This window comes from Oncorhynchus gorbuscha, linkage group LG16 (genome assembly GCF_021184085.1).
Source record: "Oncorhynchus gorbuscha isolate QuinsamMale2020 ecotype Even-year linkage group LG16, OgorEven_v1.0, whole genome shotgun sequence".
NCBI classification, from domain to species: domain Eukaryota; kingdom Metazoa; phylum Chordata; class Actinopteri; order Salmoniformes; family Salmonidae; genus Oncorhynchus; species Oncorhynchus gorbuscha.
Genome location: NC_060188.1, coordinates 12,285,324 through 12,304,183, shown reverse-complemented (window position 1 = coordinate 12,304,183; position 18,860 = coordinate 12,285,324). Strand labels below are relative to the sequence as shown.

At 42.5% G+C, this 18,860-nt stretch overlaps 1 protein-coding gene across 2 annotated transcripts in view; it reads left to right on the top strand.

The window, feature by feature from the left end:
• Window positions 1–10,254: 10,254 nt before the first annotated feature.
• The window catches only part of LOC123999894 (speckle-type POZ protein), a 101,409-nt gene continuing 92,803 nt past the window's right edge, over window positions 10,255–18,860 (top strand). For both annotated transcript variants that reach the window (XM_046305908.1, XM_046305910.1), the window contains exon 1: window positions 10,255–10,348. The gene's annotated coding sequence lies outside the window, so the exon portion shown is untranslated. The remainder of the gene's footprint in view (window positions 10,349–18,860) is intronic.

Genomic DNA, 18,860 nt, shown 5'->3' with positions numbered 1-18,860 from the left:
TTTGAGGAGGTAGGACACAGTTTGATCTGGTGATGCCATGTGAGAATGGCCCTTGGAGTGTCACCCCCCCCCCAAAAAAAGTGTTTTATCTTCATATACACCAGATAAGTGCAATGAAATGTGTTGTTTTACAGGGTCAGCCGTAGTTGTAGGGTGCACCTGGAGCAAATTGGGTAAAATGCCTTGCTCAAGAGCATATCAACAGGTTTTTCAACTTGTTGGCTTAGGTATTCGAACCAGCGACCTCTTGGTTACTTGCCCAATGCTCAAACCCGTTAGGCTACCTGCCAACCTACCATCCCTCTATTTGTCAGTAACATGTGTGATGATGGGTCAACCCAGGTCCTGCTAGTTCAGACTATGCATGAAGATTTGAGGTCAGTGTGACCTGTCCCAGTGTGAGGTCTACGAAGGTTTTCCAATAACACCTTGACCCTGGATAACTCCTCTACAGACTGGGATTCAAAGGCCATTTGTGCCTCTGAAGAGTCAACGTCTGAAGCTATCTAAATCCAGGTCATGCATTTCTGATCTCTCTCTCTCTGGACAAATCAACAATGTGATTGATGGCTGAAGTGAAGAGGGAGTGGTAAATAAGAAAAGTCAGTCTTGCTCTGGGAGATGATAAGGTATTAATAAGACACTGATGACAGAGATGTTAGATGTTTCTGTTTCAGCTCTTCTCTACGACACTGAAATGAGAACACAGTATTCTCTGTGTCTCAGAATCTCTGAACACACAACTGAGATAGGATGGGCTTTACTCTGTATCACTTCATAGTGCCTTAATGAGACTTAATAAAAAGTTGATGGCATCTTTAAAGGCCACAGCAGTTTTTGTTTCTCTATAAGCACTGCGCTGCACTAATGGCCTAATTTGGGGATGGAAGAGAAGAAAAAGTGCATTGACCTGCGGCTTGGAGTCGTCACGCCCTTTCAATGTCAGGAAAACAGATTGATAAAGACAAGTACAAACCCATACTGAGCTGATTGGTATCTACTGCAGTGAGCAGACATACGGTATGGGCTAAACAGTGTGAAGAACATGACTTGTGTGCCAGAATGTCTTAGTTGGAAGTGCAGCAGTGCAGGTACAGTATATGGCACAGGGCCCTGAGATTCACCTCGCTGAGAAGTCAATCATAGCAGAATGTTTTTATTCCCTGGCTTTATGAAGCAATTATCATTCCAATTGCATAGTGCTGGCTACAGCCTAACTGTGTCCAAGCAGCTTCCACTTCAAATATTTCTCCCTCACTTTTCATCTCCTAGTAGCTAATTAAGATATTAGTAATTGGCTCCTTTGACAAGCAATGTGGGGGGAAAACTGAAATAGCAAATAGGACATCTATCTGGGAAGCATTATATTGGTTGTATATAGAAAAGATCCCCTTCCCATTGTGTGCAAACTGAGAATCTGGTTCCCACAAATGTATGCTAATGTCCCAGAGCACACAAATCTTGTTATGCTCTCAGCCCTCAAGAGGCCTTTCTGGAAATGTTCAAACTATCTTTTCAACTTAATAATTTCATTGCAGGACTCCTTTCCACCCGGGCTGACTGATTGAGTGTGCATTTCAAACTCATCATAAGAGAGGTAGCAAGCTCAAACAGCACTGATTTCTTCTTTACAATAAAGAAAACGACCTCCGTTTGGAATAGTGGGACTGTCTCTAATTGGAGGAGAAATAGTTCCTTTCTAACAGCGTTGGGATTTTGAAAAAGTCCATTTGCCAGAGTAAGGAATCATTAAACACACCATTAAAGCCCTCTCCTTTAATATCGTTGAAGGGAGTTTTAGCCCATTTAGTCGGTGGATTGGGCATTGTGAGCTTTTTCTCTGCATATTTTCATTTCCTTGGCAGGGAAGTCAAGGATACAAGCCTGATCAAGCAAACACACACTGAATATTTAGTCTTACAGCCTGCATTATCCATTGAGTGTAGGCCTAAAGTCCAGCATTCATTTCCATACAAACCACAGTGAAATAAAGTAGAATACCTTGTGACAGTAGGCATCTAAATGACAGAGTCTGACTTGTAGTATTTTGTTTCTGTCTCGAGAGAGAGAGAGAGAGAGAGAGAGAGAGAGAGAGAGAGAGAGAGAGAGAGAGAGAGAGAGAGAGAGAGAGAGAGAGAGAGAGAGAGAGAGAGAGAGAGAGAGAGAGAGAGAGAGAGAGAGAGAGAGAGAGAGAGAGAGAGAGAGAGAGAGATCTAATCTGATCCCATTCTAATTATTATTATGCAAAGCATGTGGACAATGGACATATCATTGTAGGTCTATTACTTTCTAATTGAGTACAGGAGGCTAATATGCTTCAAGTCATTCCTCTGTGTCTGTTCACACATTTTGTGTAGGGATATATAATTTTTTTTTTTTTTTATAATTAATTATGATAAATTGTGATATAGGTTTGACTGAAGTTATTTGCCACTGTATTGCCTCTGTACAAGTTATCCCTTTGAAATGTTTTAATCTGAGTCTGTCTTGATTGTGTAAACAACACAAACAGTAATTAAGTAGTAAAAGCCCGCCATAATGACCTGTAACAATTAATTATTCATATTATCTCGCTTTGGCTTTTAAAGTGCTGCCAAGCAATCAAATTCATTTATTTTTCCTTTTTGCCATTGCCTTGTTTACTCTATAAGCACGTCCTTCAACGATCTCGTTTTCAGAACTGAGGAGCTAATCCGAAGAAAGGCAAGCTGTCGTTTATCGCTGCCTAACAGACAAATCCACTCTAAATGGCCGGAGATATTCACTCATTGGCTCAATAAATCCATTTGTGAATTTACCCAGGGACTCCGGCGCATTGTTGTGGTTGATGTTGTTGTTTACTCTCCTTTTTTACTGACTCCTCGGTCTAGACTCTTCAACTTCAAGGATAATTATGTAAATAAACAGCACATAAATGGAAAATGGGGAGATAAACACTTCAACAGACAAAAAGTCATCACTGTTGGACTGAGTGGTTGGTATCCACTTGCTTTTAATAAAACGCACAGAAGTGCACTGGGAATGTTTTCAACCTTCCTCTCTGCTCAATGTTTCATAATTCTCTTCATTTCTCAGGGTTTTCCTTTTGCCTACCCCATCTATTACTTATTCTCACTCTCCTCACATGTCCTCAGTACAGTCCACTAAATGACCTAAACTGCACCTCAGCCCCTCATCCTGTCATATCCAACCTTCCTCATTTCCTCCTGTACCTTCTCTCTCCCAACCCTAACCCTAACCCTCCCGTTCCCCCTCCCTCTGTCCCTCCTCCCATGGTGTGGTTGTTGTAGTAATTGAGTGAGAGCGGTGAACCTGGAGTGCTACGTGTAATCCACACTCTATAAGCACTCTAATTAAAGTGCAAATTCAATACTCCCTCATCAACATTTTACTGGCTGCACATTTGCTCGCCTGACACCCCTCAGGTAATTACAGGGAGACTGGTAGTTCAATCATTCACCAGAAAAAAACATGAGCAAAAAACATGAGCAAAAAACATGAGCAAAAAACATGAGCAAAAAACATGAGCAAAAAACAAAAAACATGAGCAAAAAACATGAGCAAAAAACATGAGCAAAAAACATGAGCAAAAAACATGAGCAAAAAAAAAGACAATGTGCTGCCTTTTTATGGTGTGGGGATAGGAGTGCACAACTGAAGCACACTGACTGTACCACCACTTGACCTGCCTCCCGGAAATCTTGCCTTCACTTTTTTCCCCATTCAGGTAATCTAATTCCTTTCTTTCTAATGATAATGATTACATTATCAAAACCAATGAAGTGATAAGTGTGGCCACATGAGAGGATATTCTCCAGATGCTACACATAATGAAAGCCCATCCATGAGCACACACATGCACGCACACACAACAATTTTTCCCCAGAATGTGTTTGTTTGTGTGTTTCACTGTGTGTGTGTGTGTGTGTGTGTGTGAGTAGGAGTATGGTTTTGCAGCTTTAATTAAACTTCCACTATTTTCTCTCAGCTTGTCCCCAAAGGGCCCCGTCTTCTTCCCCACCACATGGTTATTTATTTATAATTGCATTAAAGTCCTTCAGAGTGGAGCTACTGGAGAACATGGTGCCAACCCTGCAGACTGAGCAGACACGGTCACAGGGTAATACACTACTATGTGGTGACTGCATTCTATTGGCTTGGAACAACAAGGATTTTGCATAACTCATGAACATGTGTGTTATGTTTGTTATTAAAAATCACAAATGAAATATGTAATTGTATTCCTGTCAAGGCTGTTCCCCTTGCTAAGAGTGGGAAAGTGCAAACACATTCACCTGTTTCGGGAACATCACGAATGTTCAAGCCAACATCCAGATGCCGGTGCCAATGCATTTTTAAAATTTTAGTAAGAGTTCAATAAACGTTTAAAGTTATCTTTTTTCTTATTGACAAATATTTTACATTTCTTTACTATATTTCTATAAACTTCTTCTGCCTTCAAAACCATATGTCCCGGTAGACAACTGCTTGGAAGAAGATCACAGAAATAGAATCTAAGAACTTCAGTTCAAGATGAATAATCCATGAAAGATTAAAGTCCACAAAATAATATGCAATCTGTTTGTGAAAATCACATCTTTCATTTCAACGCTGTGACGTTGTCACTTTCTGCTTCAACAGTTTTCACCAGGGCCACGTACAGGAGGACACAACGTTTTGGAATGTTCAGATAGAATAAACAAGCCTCTATGACATCTAGAATAAGGAATCACATCAGCTCTATTTGTGGTATTTCTATCAACAACATTTCCGTAATGAACATGGCCCTGGAATGAGATCAAATGGCGGCGAGTAGTGCGGACAAAGTGGAGGAAATGGAGAAAAGGTTGGGGAAGCAACAGCCGTGCTGGAATGCGATCTTTATGGGTGACAGTTCTGATGATATGGAGTGGAAGGATGAGGGTCAAGGATCTGAATGGTCTGTAGTGGAAAGACATAGGAAGAAGAGAGATCATGATACTGAAAGCAGTGGAGCGTCTAGTATGGAAAGCAGAAAGACACCGTAAGGTAGGAAGTAATAGTAAAAATGTCTCGGAGGGGAAGTTGTGATGGTGTTTGATGGGCCTTATTTACTCCCTATCTGATTAAGAGAGAGGCTAGAGAGGCTCGGAGATATAGAATCACTCATGTTGTATCATGTGCAGATTGGTGGAACTACAGTGCGGACTCCTGTAGTAAGTGGACTTCCTTTCGGGGCTGGGGCTTCTGCTGGTCCTGGCATGGTTTCAAGACCTGTTCAGAAATCTTGCGCTCTTGAATGTGCTTTGTCAAAGGACACTTTGATAATGAATAAAGTTGACTTCATAGCTTTCATTGGTAAGGTTATCAACACGGCTTTGGTTGTGGAAAGCAGAAATGCCAGGTTGAAGGTTATTGTGGAAATGGCTAAATAGTTATTGGAGGTAACAAATGTTACTGTGGAAAAGGTTGCTGACATGCTGAATAATCCTAAAGGTGGATTGTTTCAGAATGATATAGATTAAGTTTACTAGGATTGGGGGGCCTGGGAGGGATTTTGGGGGGAGCATGTGCTAGAAGTTAGTAGGGATTTGATTATTTTATTTTATACCTAACAAAAATATAAACACAACATGTAAAGTGTTGGTCCCATGTTTCATGAGCTAAAATAAAAGATCCCAGAAATCCTCCATATGTATAAAAAGCTTATTTCTCTCAAATGTGGTGCACATGTTTGTTGACATCCCCGTTAGTGAGCATTTCTTCTTTGCCAAGATAATCCCTTGATTGGTGTGGCATATCAAGAAGCTGATTAAACAGCATGGTTATTACACAGGTGCACATTGTGCTTTGGACAATTAAAGACCACTCTAAAATGTGCAGTTTTGTCACAAGACACAATGCCACAGATGTCTCAAATTTTGAGGGAGTGTGGAATTGGTATGCTAATTGTGGGAATGTCCACCAGAGCTGCTGCCAGAGAATGTAATGTTCATTTCTGTACCATAAGCCGCCTCCAAAGTCAATTTGATAGCATGTCCAACCGGCCTCACAACCGTAGACCACGTGTAACCACGCCAGCCCAGGACCTCCACATCCGGCTTTTTCACCTGCGGGATCATCGGAGACGAGCCATCCGTACAGCTGATGAAACTGTGGGTTTGCACAACTGAAGAATTTCTGCACAAACTGTCAGAAACCGTCTCAGGGAAGCTCATCTGCGTGCTCATCATCCTCGACAGGGCAAGTGCTCACCTTCGATGGCCACTGGCACACTGCAGAAGTGTGCTCTTCATGGATGAATCCCAGTTTTAACTGTACCGGGCAGATGGTAGACATGGTGTATGGCACGTGTGGGCGAGCGGTTTGCTGATGTCAATGTTGTGAACAGAGTGCTCCACGGTGGCGGTGGGATTATGGTATGGGCAGGCATAAGCTACGGACAATGAACACAATCACATTTATCAATGGCAATTTCAATGCACAGAGATACCGTGAGGAGATCCTGAGGCCCATTGTCGTGCCATTTATCTGACGCCATAACATCTTGTTTCAGCATGACAATACACGGTCCCATGTCGCAATTATCTGAATACAATTCCTGGAAGCTGAAAATGTCTCAGTTCTTCCATGGCATGCATATTCACCAGACATGTCACCCATTGAGCATGTTTAGGATGCTCTGGATCAACATGTATGACAGCTTGTTACAGTTCCCGCAAATATCCAGCAACTTCACACAGCCACTGAAGAGGATTGGGACAACATTTCACAGGCCACAATCAACAGGATGATAAACTCTATGCGAAGGAGATGTGCTGCGTTGCATGAGGCAAATGGTGTGACCAACAGATGCATATCTGTATTCCCATTCATGTGAAACCCATAGATTAGGGCCTAATGAAATCATTTCAATTGATTGATTTCCTTATATGAACTGTAACTCAGTAAAATCTTTGAAAATGTTCTTACAATGTTCTTACAATGTTCTTATAATGTTGCCGGAGGGGGATGGCTGCCGTTTTACAGGCTCCTAACCATCTGTACTATTTTGTTCATTTTTTTGCATTGTTTGTAACTTATTTTGTATATAAAGTTACTACCTCATCCCCATATTATTACTTAGTCTCTAGCTTTGTTGCACCCTGGTATCTCTACTCGCACACCAGTATATCTACTTGCAAATTCATAAATTGCACATCTATCACTCCAGTATTAATGCTAAATTGTCATTATTTTTACCTCCAGGGCCTATTTATTGCCTACCTCGCTACTCTTCTACATTTGCACACACTGTACATAGATTTTTATATTTTTTATTTATTTTGTGTTATTGACTGTACGTTTATTTATGTGTAACTCTGTGCTGTTGTTTTTGTTGCACTGCTTTGCTTTATCTTGACCAGGTCACAGTTGTAAATGAGAACTTGTTCTCAACTGGCCTACCTGGTTAAATAAAGGTGAAATAAAAAAATAAAAATAAAGTTGCTGTTACTGTCTCTAATGACCGAAAATAGCTTCTGGACATCAACACAGTGATTACTCACCTAGAACTAGACAAATGGTTTTATTTAATCAGTCAGACGCAAAGGATATACTGCTTCCCGGAGACCAGCCCCAAATCCCTATCATTCGCTTGAAGAAAAAATACAGGGGGCGAAGGTCGGGGTGCCTTGTGAGGATTCGTAGGTTAGTGAGTAAATCGCCACCACCATCGGTTCTGTTGGCCAATGTGCAATCACTAGAAAACAAACAGGATTATCTACAGTCAAGACTATCCTACCAACGGGACATTAAACACTTTAATATATTATGTTTCACCTAGCCGTGGCTAAATGACGACACAGATAATATAGAGCTGGCTGGGTTTTCCGTGCATCGGCAGGACAGAGCAGCTACATCTGGTAAGACGAGGGGCAGGGGTGTGTGTCTATTTGTCAATAACAGCTGGTGCGTAATGTCTAATATTAAAGAAGTATTGAGGTATTGCTCACCTGAAGTGGAGTACCTCATGATAAGCTGTAGACCACACTACCTACCTAGAGAGTTTTCATCTATATTTTTCGTAGCCGTCTATTTACCACCACAAACCGATGCTGGCACTAAGACCGCAGTCAACGAGCTGTAAAAGGCCATTAGCAAACAAGAAAATGGTCATCCAGAAGAAGAGCTTCTTTAATGCAGGCAAACTTATATCTATTTGACCTCATTTCTACCAGCATGTCACATGTGCAACCAGAGGAAAGGAAAACTCAAGACCACCTTTACTCCACACACAGAGATGCATACAAAGCTCTCCCTCGCCCTCAGTTTGGCAAAACCATAATTCTATCCTCCTGATTCCTGCTTACACACAAAAACTAAAGCGGGAAGTACCAGTGACTCGCTCAATGCGGAAGTTGTCAGATGATGCGGATTACCAGGGCTTGTACTCAGAGCTTGCGTGGACCAACTGGCAAGTGTCTTCACTGACATTTTCAATCTCTCCCTGACCGACTCTGTAATACCTACATGTTTCAAGCAGACCACCATAGTTCCTGTGCCCAAGAATGCGAAGGTAACCAGACAAAATGACTACCGCCCCATAGCACTCACATCGGTAGCCATGAAGTGCTTTAAAAAGCTGGTCATGGCTCACATCAACACCATCATCCCGGACACCCTAGACCCACTCCAATTCGCATACCGCCCCAACAGATCCACAGAAGACGCAATCTCAATCGAACTCAACACGGCCCTTTCCCACCTGGACAAAGGGAATACCTATGTGAGAATGGTGTTCATTGACTACAGCTCATCGTTTAAGGTCATAATGCCCAAAAGCTCATCACTATGCTAAGGACCCTGGGACTAAATACCTCCCTTTGCAACTGGATCCTGGACTTCCTGACTGGCGTCTTCCAGGTGGTAAATGGTAGGCAACAACACATCTGCCCCACTGATCCTCCATACGGGGGCCCCTCAGGGGTGCGTGCACGATTCCAACACCATCATTAAGTTTGCTGATGACACAATAGTGGTGGGCCTGATCACCGACAACGATGAGACAGCCTATAGGGAGGAGGTCAGATACCTGGCAGTGTGGTGCCAGGACAGCAACCTCTCCCTCAATGTGAGCAAGACAAAGGAGATGATCGTGGACTACAGGAAAAGGACGGCTGAACAGGCCCCCATTAACATTGATGGCGCAGTAGTGGAGCGGGTCGAGAATTTCAAGTTCCTTGGTGTCCACATCACCAACAAACTATCATGGTCCAAACACACCAAGACATTCGTGAAGAGGGCACGACAACACCTTTTCTCCCCTCTGAGACTGAAAAGATTTGGCATTTGTCCCCAGAGCCTCAAAATGTTCTACAGCTGCACCATCGAGAGCATCCGGACCGGTTGTATCACCTCTTGATATGGCAACTGCTCGGAATCTGACCGTAAGGTGTTACAGAGGGAAGTGCATATGGCCCAATACATCACTGGGTCCAAGATTCCTGCCATCCAGGACCTATATACTTGGCGGTGTCAGAGGAAGGACCAAAAAATTGTCAGACTCCAGTCACCCAAGTGATAGACTGTTCTCTCTGCTACCGCATAACAAGCGGTACTGAAGCGCCAAGTCTAGGTCCAAAAGGCTCCTTAACAGCTTCTAACCCAAGCCATAAGACTGCTGAACAATTAATAAAATGGCTCTCCGAACTATTTACACTGTTTTTACACTGCTGTTACTTCACTGTTTATTATCTATGCATAGTCACTTTACCCCTACCTACATGTGCAAATGACCTAGATTAACCTGTATCCCAGCATATTGACTCGGGACGGTAACCCCTGTATATAGCCTTGTTATGTAATTTTATTGAATAAGAAGAAGAAGAGGAAGAAGAAGACTGTATCATCAGGCTTTTTCACATACTGACTGTCCTATAACAGCATGGCAATTATATTTTTAATTTATACTTCATTGTAAACCAATTCAAAATATATAGAAAAATAATAAGTTTACAACAGAGTATACAAGTCTTACAAACGACAGTGAGGGGAATACATTTTTTTTTAAATAGTATACGTCTTACAAACGACAGTGAGGGGAATACATTTTTTTTTAAATAATGCTATGAGAAGAATGAATTGTGTTTAATTAATGTTCAATTTAATTCTCAAAAATAATAAATAGAGGTTTTTGACTTTTATATTTACATGAATAAATCTATTAATAAGACATGTACATTCATGAATAAAGTATTTAGCTAAAATAACAAAGCATGGCAATGTTTTGGTATGGGCGTGCATGCTGTCGTCACAGGCATAACCCGGATGTAGAGTGCCAGTGCTGACAAAAAAAATCTTATCCTGTCGTGGAACAGACTGAAAAAAGGTGAGTTTTAAAACAAAAGGAAACTTTGTTTGTACGCGCTTTCATTCTGAGACCAAACACCAATGAACCTGTGAGTTTGGTATCTAACAGGAATACGGAAGGCACTTAGTCAACTTGTATCTAGCTATTTTACCTTCTCAACAATCTCGACTGTTGATGTTCGAGATAGCAAGCTACACTTAGCTAGCGAACGTTCGCTCGCTAGCTAGTTAACTAACCAGCAGGCTGGTAGCTAGCTCGTCGGAAGCTAGCCCTGACAAATCGTCTACCAAACATTAGCTAATCGTGCTAAAATGTAACAAAACACTTGTTGTAGTTTCCTACTTAGCCAGCTTGCTAGCTAGTTGGTTAGCCAGCTGAGCTAGTTAGCTAGCCAATCTACGCTGCCTCGCGCCTGTCTGACAATGGTTTGACAGCTGGTTTTAGCTTGACCATTTGTGAAGGAAAGATTCATTTTATGCAGTTGGTGTGCGGGAAAGAGGTGGGTTATTTCTAGAAATGAATACATGAGTAATTCTCAAGGGGCCCTGTGCGTAAGTAAAAGCATTTTTTTGTTGCCACATTATGAACCCACAATTTCCTCTGAAGCCACCATCCCACAACTGCCTGTATCCTGCCAGATAGTGACCATCTCTTGTCTCCCGTATTTGTTTGCATGAGTTGTGCAGCACAATGTCCTTTGCCAGAAACGGAGCTCCATAGAGAATGTGAAGAGCCAGGCTGAGGGGTTTCTGCATTGCAGAATAAGGTCCTGCCTAAATATGAGAAACTGTGAAATTGTCAATATGGTTAACCATGCACAGACAGAGCGAATTACGGTGGCAGATGTTTTTTAAGTGGGCGTTTTGGGGCACAGCTGGTATTTCACCAAATAAAATGTTGACGCAAGATTAGTTTTAGTACATGAAGTGCTGTGGGAATTCTCAATCATTCTTGTGTGGTCCTTCTGCATTTTTCTAGATTGTAAACACACGCAGGTTGAAACTGAGGGAGCTTTGTTGGAGTTTAGTTGAGTATCTGAGTGGTTTAGTGAGGTATGCTCTGAGACAGCATAGATAACAACTACTGGGACACCCACTACAGTCCCAGTCCTAAAAGCTGCCCTCAAGGAGCTGCACTAGAAGTACTCATTCACCTGATACACACCTGCTCCAACAGACACCTCAAAACTGATAGGCCTACACTATTTCAGGTAAGTGAGAGTTTTGGCTCTATTGATGAGGAAAATGGGGCCTGTGAAAGTCTGAAGACAGACGTGTTTAGTTGTGGCTTGAGTGCAGAGACTTCATCTTGGCAGCTGTTTTAACTGGGAAAGTAATTTTGGTGCGAGTGGAGTACTTGTCTGACTGGAGTACCTTGATTTGACATGCTGGCCTCACCAGTCAGTGTGGCTGTGCTGAGAGACAACCATCTCATAACGGTAAGGAAAACCCTGTGATTGTCAACATGAATGTGCTTCTCTGTATGAAGACAAATTTTGTACGTGCTTCCAGACTGCGTTGACAGGAAAGGATCCTCAGAGCAGGCACAAGTTTCCAATGTTCCTGTAGTTAGTCAGGCTGTAGTCAGTGATTAGGCCAAAATGGTAAAAGACATTTCCGTTGCACAAAACCTAAATGACCATGACTGGCGATGGAACACTTCAAAGGTTACCGGTACTGCAATGCCTACCTAGTCGTTTCACTGCACGCAAACCCCAAGCCAGCCATCACGTCCCAGCCAACTCCATCCATTCTATGTTATATGTTAAATTGGACAGCACTCGATTTAGCGGAGATGCACTCTACACACCATCCATAGGACAGAACACTTTGTTTTATTTACGCGAGGTGCTTCTGTAACTGCTAGGAATAACAGCCAATCGAAGTGCATGGTGAAGGGCAAGCTAATGTAATCTGACAGCAATGGAGTGGTAGAGGCCGCTCAGGCATCGTAAAGCTGTCGCTGTTTAAGCTCCTAAATTTGTCGCTAATACCCGCCAGCCTCCGCTGTGCATCCAGGCAGTTTAGTTGTGTGACTGTCTTTCCACCTGTGTTAAGTGTATATATATATATATATATATGTGTGTGGATAATGGTGGTAATAGGTGTGTGTGCAGCTCCAGTAAATGTGTGTGAGTCAGTGTGACACTACAGGTGCAGCTTTAGAAGAAGCCCATTTCTCACAATGCTGATTACTTGTGAGGGAATGCAACAAGTATTGAATTAGTTTGCTGAGAGGTTGGAAATTGAAATATGGATTGGGGTCGCAAACGCCTGCCTGTGCTATTGGCTGTTTCGGATGTGTGGGATGAAATGTATTTTGTGTGCGTGTGACTGACGCAGACAGTGGCGGTATCTAATTGTTTTCCACTGCTCATTCCTGCACTCCAATAACAGGGTGGGAGCAGGACTGACGCAGACGAAGTGGATGTTTTTTGTTACCTTAAAGAGATGCCAGGCCATTTTTCAGCCAGACTAAAACCAAGCCTGCTGCTCTTCCATTACATTATGGCATCCATTTTAAAGTGAAAAACAAACCTAGGGCTGGTTTCCCAAAAGCATCATAAGGCTCAGTTCATCGTTAGAGCCTTCGTCGGAGCATTGTTAAATCCAACGTTGCACTTGAAAATGCTTGGAATTTAATGCTTGCCTCAGACTGCTCGTAGAACAGCGAAGTCTGCCGTTAGATGCCCCCCCCACGTCATTTTAAACACATCTCTGTGACTGCCGATAACTACAAATACAGAGTTGTCAATGTCTTTGCAATTAATTCCAAGCTATGTTTAAAAATATTATACAAATGAAAACTGAGAACTGCATTCAAATATTAACTAAGCTATAGGCCTATTTCAATCATATAGAAATATATTTCATGTTCAATCAATTGTTCTATTTGGCAAATTTCTCTAATTTGCCTCATTATTTTTCATGATGTGTAGCCTAATATGCGCAATGATGTGCCAATCGGTGACTTAGTGCATTTTTATTGGGTAAGCATTAGAATAAGATGCCTCAATATTTGCAGCCTTAGGTGGTAACTTCATTCTAAGTTCTGCTTCGTCGTCAGTATTGTGAGATCATTCTAATGTTAAGGCAAGATTTTTAATGGAGAAAGCTAATCCGAGAGCAGCACTGCCTTTTCTTTCCGGCCTATCAGTATCGACACATGCTCCTACAACGCACTTAGCGACCATTCTCTCTGCGTGGTGTTTTTGGAAACGCGTATTACATCTTTGGCCGTTATTGGAAAGATGCATTGTTGAAACACTCGTAAGTGTAAATTCCATCGGTATCGGGAAACCAGACACAGCTCATTCCATCTGTCATTTAGATGTATTTAAATGTGCTGCCTTGCTGTGCTGGTGGCGGTTTAGCTTAGTGAGCGTCTGGCTGGCTGGGTGTGGAGAGTGTGGGCTGGAAGCCTGCCTGGTCTGGGGGCTTGAGGCCTACTTCTTCCTGGCCGAGTAGCCTTGCCGCTGACCCCGAGAAGTTATCTAATAATCTGAATATCAATGACAATGCAGTGATTTAGAAGCGGCCATGGCCCCAAAGTCAGATCTAATCATGCTGGTATTTACTGCCATTTGAGCTTGGAAAGCAGCAGTAGACCATCTTGCTGTTGTGATGCGAGTCCAATTGAATTCAAAGGTAATTTCCCAATGGCTGTTTGGTGTTTTGGGAATGAATCACCCATCTAGGGGTAGTATCTCTGAGGGTTGGGTGAGACAGGGTTTAAGAGCTGTGCAAATTCAAGGTCAAAGGTGAAATGATACAAAGAGATGCCCAGACAGGGATGGAGGGAGAAAGATAAGTGAGACTTTACAGAGGGAGATACTAAACTATCGTCTAAGTAAGGAGTGCGAGCAACGGGTTTAATGCAGTCGGAGTGAGGAGTGTTATGTGCTAAGATGGAGCTAAAAATATGAACAAATCTAGATAAGATGGAACGAGAAATGGAGTTATATAGTAGGTGAGGTGGAGGTATAGAGAGCGAGTGAGATGGGGGAGAGAGGTGATGTTGGGGGTGGAAGAGGATTGCGGTAGTGAAATCGATAGTTCATACCATTCTGAAATTGAGTTTTTTTCTTTTCTTTTTTTTTTTGTTGTCAGAGAAACAGGTATGGAGGGTATAATATGAAATGGCTCTGGCTGAGGACCGTTACTTGAGCAGCAGTATTGATTCTTGGGCCGTGTTCAAATTATAGTTGGGTGTTTTTGTCCGAGGCCCTCGCTACGCAGCCCTTAAAGAGCTGGGGACAGGGCTGGACAAAGTTTTTGGGTGACGACTGACTTTGTCTTATCGCTTCCCCAAAGCGGCCCACTTTTTCAGTCATCAAAGAGGTTAGCTGAGAAATATCGTGTGCTGTCTCACTGGGTCTCTGAGGACATCACTAGAGAATGGAGATTTCCCCCATGGCCGTCCCTCGTAAGAGATTCACTGGCATTACAGCATAAAGAGAAAATAATCTTGTTTGTGTGTAGGTTTGTCAGTGTGTGTCTGTGGATTTGAGTATGTCTCTGTTGTGGGAGTGGGTTTGCATAACCTATGTGCAGGAAACATACATTCTTTGTACACTTGTGTGATTAAGTGTGTGTATTTATGGGGGCAGGTTGGAAAAACAACACCAGGTTGCTGACTGGCTGAATGGCAGTAGAATGACAGCAGATTGTTCTGTGGCTTCCTCCACGCTGCACTTAGCCGTTCATTGTGTGTGAAGCCAGACATGAGCAGAGAAATTGCAGCTGTTTGTTGCCTTTGTTCCTGGAGAATTTCCAAGGTAAAATTGCATGTAATTCCCAGCCTGATGTCCTTGCCTTTGCTCCTGCTTTTAGAGAGCCTTATCTGGGTTTGGAAGGGGCCTGCTGGATTGTGGAAAAATGTAGGACAACTTTCTGGTACTCTTGAGGCTCAGTAAAGAGTTATTGTGTTGTCTGTCTCTACTAGTGGACTCCTCTTTCTCTAGCATCTGTCAAATCAAAATCAAATCAAATTTATTTATATAGCCCTTCGTACATCAGCTGATATCTCAAAGTGCTGTACAGAAACCCAGCCTAAAACCCCAAACAGCAAGCAATGCAGGTGTAAAAGCACGGTGGCTAGGAAAAACTCCCTAGAAAGGCCAAAACCTAGGAAGAAACCTATAGAGGAACCAGGCTATGTTCTGGCTGTGCCGGGTAGAGATTATAACAGAACATGACCAAGATGTTCAAATGTTCATAAATGACCAGCATGGTCGAATAATAATAAGGCAGAACAGTTGAAACTGGAGCAGCAGCACAGTCAGGTGGACTGGGGACAGCAAGGAGCCATCATGTCAGGTAGTCCTGGGGAACGGTCCTAGGGCTCAGGTCCTCCGAGAGAGAGAAAGAAAGAGAGAATTAGAGAGAGCATATGTGGGGTGGCCAGTCCTCTTCTGGCTGTGCCGGGTGGAGATTATAACAGAACGTGGCCAAGATGTTCAAATGTTCATAAATGACCAGCATGGTTCCTTCTGTAAGCTCAGTTGGTAGAAACTGGAGCAGCAACATGGCCAGGGTGGTGGGGACAGCAAGGAGTCATCATGTCAGGTAGCACACATGACATGGTCCTTTGGCCCAGCGCCAGCTAAATGGCAGCAGCATGGCCAGGTGGACTGGGAACAGCAAGGAGTCATCATGTCAGGTAGTCATGGGGCATGGTCCTAGGGCTCAGGTCCTCCGAGAGAGAGAAAGAAAGAGAGAGGAGAGAATTAGAGAACGCACACTTAGATTCACACAGGACACCGAATAGGACAGGAGAAGTACTCCAGATATAACAAACTGACCCTAGCCCCCCGACACATAAACTACTGCAGCATAAATACTGGAGGCTGAGACAGGAGGGGTCAGGAGACACTGTGGCCCCATCCGAGGACACCCCTGGACAGGGCCAAACAGGAAGGATATAACCCCACCCACTTTGCCAAAGCACAGCCCTCACACCACTAGAGGGATATCTGTCCCATCTGTATTTCATTCATTCTCTCCAAATAATGTCAGGCTCATGCAATATGTTGTTTCCCCACTTGTGTGTTAATGAAGTAGATGAATATTCATGAGCCAGAGCTGACATCACACTGTGGAGATGTTGTCAAGGGAATATGGAGTGGCAGGGCTAGACATAAACTTTTTGCTTGTCATGGCATGAACACCAATTGCACGTCATTGTATGATCAAGGACCCATGCGTTACCATCTTTTTTTTTACCATAGAGAATCAGACCACAATGTTTGCTACACTCTTTGCATAGTCAAGCCTATCTCAAAATACAATATTACAATTACAACAAAATACTTTTCCCTACAGGGCTCGATATTAAGGGATTCCCGTTGTCCCTGTGATGATGATAAATGTCTGTTTTAAAACGAACTGTTTTAAAATTCATCCAACCACTGCACATATGTATATATTTTTTTAAACCAATGATGCAACAGATCAGACCGTTTAGCTTAATGTTGATCGTTTTATTTCTTTATATTTTCAGCTCAACAATGCGATCATGGCTGTAGGCTATGCGCGAATGTTCCATAATGCAATTAGCAGGAAAACATCTCAGAAGCGCACTGCATGCACCAGTGGTTTCATGTAAAAATTAAGGGGAGATCTAAAGATGCATTAACTAGCATGGTTTACTAATATGACTAGGATTATGCTGAAAACCAGTAGAACATGAGAATCATGCTGTTTTCAATGGTGTATTAAGTGTTAAAATAATTCCCTCAACATTTCGATGGTTGTATTTTGGCTATGCTAGGCTCCTTTGAAACAAGGTACATGCTTCATAAAATTACATTACATTTCCAGGTTTTAAACAATTATGTTTCTGGTTAAATAGTTTTAAAATGCAAACCGCCCCGCTCAGATTTAAGGTGGGTGACGTGTGGTGTGCCACAGGCACTTCACTCTCCAGTCTTGTGACCATTTGACCTGAAGGAACCGTGCCTCCAGTATGTCGACAGAATCAAGCCTTTAGATGCTCATGTTAGTTATTCTTCATTTGTATTTGTCAATCATCACTATATTTTTGTAATTAAGTCTCATTAAAGTTTGGCCACCTCATGTCTGCATCGGTTTGGACATGAAGCTGTAGCCAATTTTTTTTAACCTTGATTTATTTAAGAACAAATTCTTATTTTCAATGACTGTCTTGGAACAGTGGGTTAACTACCCTGTTCAGGGGCAGAACGACAGATTTTTTTTTTACCAGCTCGGGATTCAAACTTGCAACCTCTCGGTTACTAGTCCAACGGTCAAACCACTAGGCTACCTTCCACCCCACTATGTACCAATATACATATCATCTACATTTTGACATGTAGGATTTTGTCATTTCTGTACATTAATTAAACTAAGGGTGTGAACATTTTAAATGAAGTTGGGATCCTTAAAGTTAAGAAAAATCCCTAACTGAACCCCCACCCCACATATTAAAGTCACAGTGCAGTTATCATGATTTAAAAAAAATCCCTTTGTTATAGCCCAACTAGACTATGGCTATAAAGGCCTACAGAAGGTAGTGTAATTTAAATAAACTCCGGGAGGAAGAGGAACTTTAGGCTACTTTGGTGAATTTGCGAGGCATGGAAGATAATTAAGACATTGCGAGATGCAGATTACCAAGACGAGTACGGTTCTGCCTGCCCCCTCTCTCTCCCTCATGCTGGCCTGCCTGCTCTCTCTTCGCTAATGACCCAAGTGTGTGTTCAGTCTGGTCTGTTGCATGTAGAATATCCTCGCTTAGGCTGTTCATGATACTGGTGTTGGTGGTATACAGTATCTTCGGGCCAGTCTTGCACGGGGTAGGCTTCTCTTAGTTGCTTAGTGGGTAGGGGTGTTTCTGTCTCATGAAATTACAGTAGGCTACTGGTGTAGCCTGTATTGATGACCATTTTCAGATATAATGATGTGTCCCCTTGAAAGCGCCTCGGTTACGACATGCTTGTTTGACTGTTAGGGTTGGCTAAACGTAGACGAGAAACCTTCTCTGGAGACATGAACACCGTTTTACTTGTCTGTAAATGAATGCCGACGCGGGACTACCTTCCATCACTAGGCGACCAGAACTTTCAAGCCTAGCATGCCTGTGCTCTGACTAAAAAACAGTACTTTAAAGTATCTTAGTTGTTGCGACTTACGAAGACATTTAGTAGAAAGAAAGCACTTCTTGCTACCCTACCATAAAAAAACAGCATAAATGACACAGCAGCACATCAATCAGCAATGTTTGTTGTCAGGGAAACTATTGAACGTTCTATGCTGGAGCAGAATTTAAATTGTCAAAGTGATCAATAATGGACATGTTACTGTACTGCGTTCTGTGTGTAAAGGGTCGCGGTAGATAATTTCATTGCCGGCCCTAACGGTCATACATCTGTAATAGGACCATTTTAATTTGCATTATGAATAAATGTCTATAGTTTCTTTCTTATCGGTTTAAATGGAACCCCCCCTCCCCAAACATGGCAGTTTAAACGTTAAGGAAAAATGTCCATTTGGCACATCCCTAAATAAAA